We start from the raw sequence: 8,755 nt of genomic DNA, 5'->3' as shown, positions 1-8,755 counted from the left end.
AAAAAAAAGTGACCAAGGACGCCGTCGAACGAGGATTGTCGTTGGAAATGAACGACCACCACGGTGGATCTGATTGGCCGACGATCTTTCACTATCTATCGTGTGTACAGTATCGTGACATTCAGTGATCGTGCATGTTTCTGCGGTACTGTAAACTATTACATTATTTGCCTTTTTTATTCAGACTCTAATTATGGCTTTTAATTTTCTTTCTTACATTCTCATGCCTGCTTTACATGTTAGGTCATCCCATGCATTGAATTGAAATATTTGTCTTGCTACACCATCTGTGAACACAAGTAGAAGACTCATTTAGGTCTATTTTCTAGTTGTATATTTTTTGTAAATTGTTTATTGTAAATAAAGACATTTGCATTTTAATAAAATATATATTTATTATTGTATATAATTTTTGTGGAAATCCCTTGATTTCAGGTATGGGTATTATATTACCCATTGGCATACTTGGTTCACAGTCTTGGAATTCCTGAATCCACTTTAAGGTAAATCTCTTGCAAAGGACACAGATCTACTCAATCAAAAACTCCTTTTACTCCAGCTCTCTTTGTCCAGGACAACATTTGGTTGGTTGTTGTTAATTAATCAAGAGTTTTTATTTCAAACAAGTTCATATATTGAGGCCTACAATACACTAACTACGCGTAACTAAACACAACATTTTTACTTTACATAGAAGGGTAGACAAGCCTTCTATTTACAGTAATTTTTTTTTTATGCAACCCTTGCAACACCCTTTTTTAAAAAAAAAAAAAAAAGGGTGCAACACCATCCCCTTTAAGTCTTGATTGCTGCAGCGATCAAGACTTAATGGGAGTGCAGAACCTTCCAGGATCCCTACGTCATCCCAGGAGGCTCTGGCTGCTTCTTCTGTGCATGCTCTTACCTTGGATTTTGCACAGAAGGGGCTTTACCTTCTTTACCTTCAAGGGGAAAGAGATTCCGATCTCATGCATGTGCAGTGAGTGGCTCTCTTTTTTTCCCCTTCACAGCAGCTACATCACCCGATCTCACACCGGCACAGTGCAAAAAGACCGAAAAAAAGGCAGAAGATGGCGGCACCTGGCGCTTTCTCTGCCCTGGGAAAAAGAGGAATCCCTAGATGCAGAACCGGATCGCAAAAAGGACCAGCGCCATTGAGGGATCTGCAGGATTAAAGGTAAATGTTACTTTTTTGTTTTTAAGTTTATTTCAGCTTTAAATAAAAAAAAACAATACTATTTACATTTTTAAAAAAACTTGTTTGATGTTCTTTTTAAATAAATCAATTGATTGTAGAATAAATATTTTATTTCCAAAAAGGACTATTTGCTCTACAAGTGAGTAGTGTTTGGAAGTCATCTTTTTGCATACTTAATTACATCTAGATCAATGTGAGGAAAATGCTGTATATATTGATATCCCAGGTCAAACAGTTAAAAGCTAAATGCTTAGCCAGATAAAACGAATTATTGACAACACTTTAAATAATTATTACTGAGCTCTTTTTTGCCGCAAGGGGATCATTCTACTTGGCATTCATCTCATGCCAAACAAAGAAGTAAAAATTATCAGGAAATTAATTATATTTGATGTTTTATTGATATTACATTTATTGCATGTCTGCCCCATGTATGTATCTAATCTGCCTTAAGAGCAGACAAGGTCTGCAGGTGTCCCAACTTCTTCCAGTATATTCAATCCTCTACCTACCTATTTATTTTACTTAATAAACAACAAAACTTTTACTTTTCCAGCATACAGCTGAAATTCTGGTATGAAGGGAATTTTACAAATACTTATATGTTTTGTGTTATTTAACAGGCAAAACAACAAAAAAAGATATTTATCTACATCTAACCTTATATTTTATGTCAGGACACTAGCACCATTAGGCTAATTAACTGCACAACATATTACAACTTATTTAGAGGTACACTTGCCAGATCTGCAGAGGTTCTAAATTGGCTACAATATTACAATGTAGACACCTGCAGCATAATGCTGCATAAATTAATATTTGTTTTTACCAGTTCGGGCTCAAAATAAAGTTGCAGCAAGCAGGAGGGGCACCAAGATGTAAGCGTTAGAACTTGCAAAATGAAAATGTTCTATGACTTTAGGATCATGTGGCTGTGGCAAAATTTTGTAACACATTGTAACACATTTAGAACATTTAAAATAACTTTCATGTGTTAGAGCAGTGTTTTTCAACCTTTTTTGAGCTATGACACATTATTTACATTGACATTGACACTCTGTAGCTAGTTTGGCACATTTTTTACATTGAAAAAATCCTGCGGCACACCACAAATCAAAAATATTACAAAATTACACTCTGTAGCTACTTCTTTTCTCTTTAAGAATAAACAAGGCAATTAGGCTACCTACTGCCACCCACTGACATGGAAGAGTATTACATTACTCTGCCAGTCACTAAAGCACAGACACTTGACAATGGTAATTGGATAACTTCCCACGGTATACCTGAAGATCTCTCACGGCACAGTGGTTGAAAATCACTGTGTTAGGGAACTCTTAAAATTAAAAACTATATATCCACAGTTCACAGTAAATTGGTATGGTGGTCAGTGGGATGGCTCCTACATTGCTCTCTATTTGTAAGAATGTCATCCTTACAGATAGCTAAAAAGATAATTGTTGTCACTGCTGGCTGATCTAAGAGGTACAAATTGCTCATTGCTCAAGGAATCCCTAGCAACCCCTGGAGGAACCTTGGTTGAGAGACACTGATCTAGTGGCATCTAAGAATATTCGTTGGTTGCCTTTAATTCTTTCAGTTGTAAGATCCAAAAGTGAGAAGCAAAAGACCCCATTTGGGAATCCGACAGTACTGTAGATTTATGGGAAACTTCCTTGTAACATAATTGACAGTAACTCTATTTCCAGCATTAGTCTAAATATGGTCAGTAGTAAAACATCACTGATCTGTATCATTGTTTATCTTCACTTCATCATCAGGGAGAATTTTTATTGCAGAAGAGACAGGCGATTTGTGTGCCCACAACAGAATGGAGACACGTGAGTATACCTAAAAATTTCCGATCAGGCAGGTAAGGGTATTTTATTGCAGAAGGGACAGTGCCTGACCATTCTGCAACTAAGGGCCTGCCTTGCTACAATTGTAACTATATGCTATCATTTATTTATGCTTTAAAACAAAGCTGTACAGAGTCAGTAGGAATATGGTTATGAAGTAGAGAAAGGTGTCAGGCAGAGAAATTTGAAATAAAAGAATGGAGGAGATAAGCTGGAGCAAAACCCTCTCATTCTGCTCAAAACTAGATTGAATAAATTGTCCTTTAGCTTAGTTTTTGTGCTGGTTGACCAATTCATTTATGCTGAGAAGTAGTGACTACTTTTAGGAAAAAATTATTGAGTCACAAGGACAACATATGTTTTTTTCACAGACTTGGTTATGTTTTCTAAAGTTAAAGCAAGTCACTTAGGTACAAATAGGGCAGAACAAAATTCTTTAAAAATACAAACTTTACACAAATGACTCGTTATATAACTTATGAGAATTAAAAAGTATACACTTTCATTATTTTACATACACAATGTAAACTTTATATTACAAATACATTTGACATGGTTCATTAAAGCCAATTAGGTATGTGCTGTTCATCCCTATGATATTCTTATCACTGAATGGGAAAGGAAGCATGACAGTTCTTACCTGTTCTCTCCTGTTGCTGTCGAAGAAAACTAAAAAACCTGTCCAAAATGTTGGTTCATTATTTTATAGCCAAAAGTTCTGTCTAGTAGATAATTAGTTGACAGGATTTTCTCTCAGGGAAGGATCTTGCACAAGCTTTCTTTCACATTACTAACTAAAAAGTTTTATCTTTACATCCTAGACACCTTATTAGAGTTTCAAAATCCTATATGTCCTCAATTCACTCCATATGGAACATACCACCTAAGGCCCTCATAATGTATATCTGTCCAACAATCTTTTAAGCTATTTACCTTTACCACCCTTACTATCCCCCACAAACATATTTCCTCCCCATATCTATCAATATTATTTTTACTAATAGGATGATTTAAGTCTGTAACACAATGACCCTTAAATAAAAAACAAGGATAAAGAAGGGTTAAAGTGACTGTATATACAATATTGTCGGGTCTTTTTACACTGTAATAACTCAGTCCTCTTGCAAAGATTTCTGACACATTTATTTACTTTTAGTAAATTCCTTCAAATAATTGAAGGCAGGTACAATCTTTTACTTTTCTGTGAGGAAGAGTAAACTGCTGTAGTAGATGATGAAAGTTAAGGTGGATCTTACTCAGTGAACGATAAATTCTGCTATTTATTTGACCATTATTAGATTAGAAAACTTGTGACCAAGGTGTTCACAGAGGACACCTGTACTCTTGATGAATAATAGTAGCAAATAAGTAGGCAGATAAAGCACCTGGCCTAGATAACCTTCATCCCTGGGAGCCAGCCTCAGTAAATTGATACATTGCTATAGTTATTTTCCATTTAATCTCTTTAAACTGCAATAGTTACAACCATGCTGCTGATGTTGTACCATTACTAAAGTATAAATAAAAAGCTATAAAATGGTATTATAGTCCAGTAAGATTATTTTTCACATTAGGTGCAGAAAAATAAGAGCTTGCAGTAGTTACGTAACACATAAAAAATATAGTAACCCGGCTCCTTTCCCTATTTCCTTATATGCTGTGTGTTTGATATTCTGTATTGCCTTGTTCTATTTTAATTTTTTGTGTCCTTTTTTTTGTACCTATATGACTTTTTGTATTTGATTTTTTGCTACTATTCCCCAATAAAAACGGTTGTTAACGAAAAATGTATTAATATGGATTGCTTAGTTGTGAAAATACTGAATAAATATTATGCACAGTCAAAAATCTTATAGGACCTAGTGAAGTTACCTATTTACTAAAACCAACCAAATACGTTAAGGTCTTGATAAAAAGCAAAGTTTAGCTGTTAAAGTGAAGCTTTTCAATCCCTAAGTATATATACTGTGTGTAGTAGTACTTTAATAATATGCTTCACCAGCTCTTTTACCTATTCTTCCTTCAACATTTGCAGCAAAAAAACCAATACCACATCCCTAGCTCTCACCTCTTCTCACATCCCTAGTCCTTCTCTGGCCTTGACCTCCTTGTGACTGCCACAGGATGAGTTTTTGATATTCAAGCTGTAATTATAAGGCCGGCATTTATCTGTTTATGCTTCCTGGATTTTTTAAAGTTTATAAATAAAAATATGTTTTTAATATAATTGAATTTTCTAGTGCCTTTTTGCCTTTTTGCCTTTTTTTGCGTTTGGGATGAGGCACTTATCTTTCTTAACTGATGTTAAAGGGTTTATATTTATATTTAGTGCAGATAAGCATATCATATCAGGATAAATAAAGCCAGAATACTGTCAGTAAAACTAGAAAAAATATGTTTTAATGCTACTTGTACAGGAAAAGTAAGTGTACACTAAATATACAACATACATAGATGTGAGTTGATATACCTAGTTTTCCCAACAATTTGATCCTAAACATTTCTTTTAAATGGTTAAATGGTTTAAAATGTACAGGAATATATATAAGGAATAATTAGAAGTGCTGTGCCTTATAACTGAAAAACAGAGTTATTTATAATTGGGGGAAAATGGCAAAACACTATAGACAATTAGTCCATGCACAATGATTTACACATGGAGAATTGTGGATACATATACTACACATTTATTTTGTAAAAGTTAATGAAAAAAGTGCAGTTTTTGTCCTCTGGGCCCTCTTTAGGCAAAATGAAAGTCAAGTCATTCTGCATCTTTAAGCTAGGGCTGTCACTGGCACCTCCCTGGGGAGCCTGGGCTCACAGTACCCAATGATTGAGTGGTGCTTACACATCATTACAACTAAGTCCTGGTGGAATGCATGCAGTCTGCTGCTACCACGAAAGATGAAGAAGCCTCTTTAAAAAAAAAAAAAAAACATTTTTTAATTTTATTGTATGGTAATCTACTTTAGCATCATTAAATGTTACCAATGTTTAAAAAATAAGAGTGCAATGTTTCCTTTACATTTGCCTGATCATAAATTAGAGATTAAAGCCCATTTAAACTTTCAGTTCAAATCAGCTAAACACATTAACACCAAAAGTATGGTTTGATATGTTTTTGTTCCTTTACAAAGACGTTGCAGCCTAAATAAAAAGCAGGGGGGAAGGCTAAACCCACGCAGAGAGACAATTGTTTTAATACAGAGAACAAGGGTCTTTCTCTATAGCATACTGTATTATGATATAATTTATTTGTTTTTCAACCAAACTAGCCAATATTTAGAAAATATGTAAGTACTTTACAGACTTTAATCTGATGTCTAATTTTATTAGAAAGAGGGCCTTTTTCACCAAAGACAAAATTTCTCTGGTCAGATAAGAGAATAAGAAAGAAGCCACTGCTGATGTAAGCATTAAACATAGCACCCTGGTCTTCTTAACATGGGGAGAAGTGAGGTTCTATATTTTTTTAATGATTCATGATTTGGGGTAAATAACTATTCTAAATTGTGTGTTTTATTTGAAAGCTGTATTCTTGTTGTATCAGTTTAAAGGCGACTTAAACTCACATTTTCATCTTGGGTTTATAAATGATGTGAACCCAAGTTCTACAGACCTGTCTAGGTTTTACTTTTAACTAAACCTCCTAAACCAGCGGTCGGCAACCGGTGGTCTGCGGCCCTGGTTGGTGCATCCCCAAGCAGGGTCAGGAGAAGGACCCTACTGGGAGGACGCACCAGGCAGAGCAGCATACCACGTCCCACATGCAGTTCCCTGCACACAACCCACCCACTCTCTCATTGCAACCTTTAATCTGCGATGGGAGAGTGGGTGGGGTTACGTCATAATGACGTCACTCTAGGGGAGGTTTTTTACCTCTTTGAGTGACACCGAGCTCCCCGCGTATGTGCGGTCAGGTGCCGTGATTTCAGTGGTCCGTGGACCTGAAAAGGTTGGCGACCGCTGTCCTAAACATTCAAAAACCTCCCTGTGCTTTCCAGTACTGACCAACCGCAGCCCCTGATTGGTGAGCAAGTTTAGCACTTTTTTTTCTCTTTCCCCTGCCATGTCTGATGCTTCTCACTCTCCAGCACCATCACAGTCTGCTTATGTCAGATGTAGGGAGGGGGTGTCAGCACAAGAGATCCTCAGCTGGCTCCACATATGAAAGAGGGTGACAATGGGCTCTGTAGATGGAGGCTGTGACAAATGCCCCCTCTCAGTCGTCACCATATGCATAGATTTTCCAACTCACTCAGCAACAATCTAAGCATCAGCACGCTGAGAAGGGCTGTCATGGGGCAGGGTTTACCAATCTGTAACCCTTGCAAAACACAAACCCACAGGTACGCTGCCACCACATGCTTACCCTTGGCAACATCAGTTATGTTTCTGCTTCTTTTGTAGTGTCTATACCACCCGCTGCCACTCCACACAGGGATGTCTCAGAATTCACATTAGGTAGTGTTGTCAGTAGAAAATGTTACAATATTTCTATTTAGAGCAATTATAGATTCAGCTTACACTTTTATAGTGTTTAATCAGTAACAACATAACAAAACACAATGCGTAAACAGGTACAGAAAAATAAAGATTATTCAAAGAACAATAGCTGAGAATTGATGATCTTGTGCCATACTTTTAGACAAAGGGGGACTCTAACCTCCACTCTTGTACATCCAAGGGATAATCTGACAAGAGTGCTCTCCCCAATATCACAGACAACAGGTGCACAGAAAGAGCTTTTTCTTCAATTGAGGGGGGGGCGACCCATCTCACGCATGCGCAGTAAAATTGACTTTTTTTTCCCTATTTACAGCAGGCTACGTCACCTAATCTTGCACCTGTTCAGTGTGAGTTTGGGTGACATAGGCAGCCGGAAGGAAATGAAAGAAGATGACGGCCCCTGACGCTTCCTCTGCGCCGGTACGAAGGTGGATAATAGGATGAGGCCGGACCCAATTAAGGAAAGCTACAGAGGGATCGAGGGATCTGCAGAAATAACGGTGAGTGAGTTTTGATGGCTGCTTCAATACATATAGTATTTGGGTTTTTTTCATAAATGCAAACTGACACAGCTAGCACAACTGGACTGTCATTTCTGTGTAAGTAAGAGAAATAATATCTAATATTAAGTCTGATAATAGAGTTTTTGCTCACTTTAAGTGGAATTAGAAAATGTCAATCTACCCTTAAACATTTAAGCTTTCATATGAATATTTTGGCTTTACATTTTCTGGTTATTATATAAACTATTCTTCCCATATTTACCTACATTAGAGTTAAAGCAAATTTGCTAAAACGTGGTTATTTTTAGTTACTTTACAGATTATGTAACTTGTAGATAGTCAGTGAGAAGAAATAATTACTGACATTTTGAATGTCCCTCCGTCTTAACACTCAAGGGAGTAAACTTTGGAAAAGCAAAAATGATTTGCAAATGATCACATTTTGTTTTTACATTTTACACAGAATCCTAACTTTTTTTTTGGGAAATGGGGTTGTGTTTATATCTTTCAGTGTAAATGGTGGTCATCCTGAGCAATACAGAGGCTTGGATGGCAGAAACATTAGGATCTAAATAGAACTTAACTTGCTTATGTTATTGGAGCTATAAACCATTCTGCCATAAAGGTTTTACCTGTTTTCCTCAGTGAATGTATTTTCCACCATATAGTAAGTTCACTGGGGAATT

At 36.4% G+C, this 8,755-nt stretch overlaps 1 protein-coding gene and 1 long non-coding RNA gene across 6 annotated transcripts in view; one reads left to right on the top strand and one right to left on the bottom strand.

The window, feature by feature from the left end:
• The window catches only part of LOC140328647 (uncharacterized), a 64,978-nt gene extending 56,770 nt beyond the window's left edge, over positions 1-8,208 (top strand). Inside the window, exon 3 of the long non-coding RNA XR_011920322.1 lies at positions 7,880-8,208. This is a non-coding gene — a long non-coding RNA (uncharacterized lncRNA). The remainder of the gene's footprint in view (positions 1-7,879) is intronic.
• The window catches only part of DLGAP2 (DLG associated protein 2), a 433,479-nt gene that overhangs the window by 42,903 nt on the left and 381,821 nt on the right, over positions 1-8,755 (bottom strand). The gene's annotated exons all lie outside the window — the stretch shown is intronic.

Source organism: Pyxicephalus adspersus, chromosome 4, assembly GCF_032062135.1.
Source record: "Pyxicephalus adspersus chromosome 4, UCB_Pads_2.0, whole genome shotgun sequence".
NCBI lineage: Eukaryota > Metazoa > Chordata > Amphibia > Anura > Pyxicephalidae > Pyxicephalus > Pyxicephalus adspersus.
Note: the sequence above shows the minus strand (reverse complement) of the source record. Positions and strands in the feature narration are given on the sequence as shown.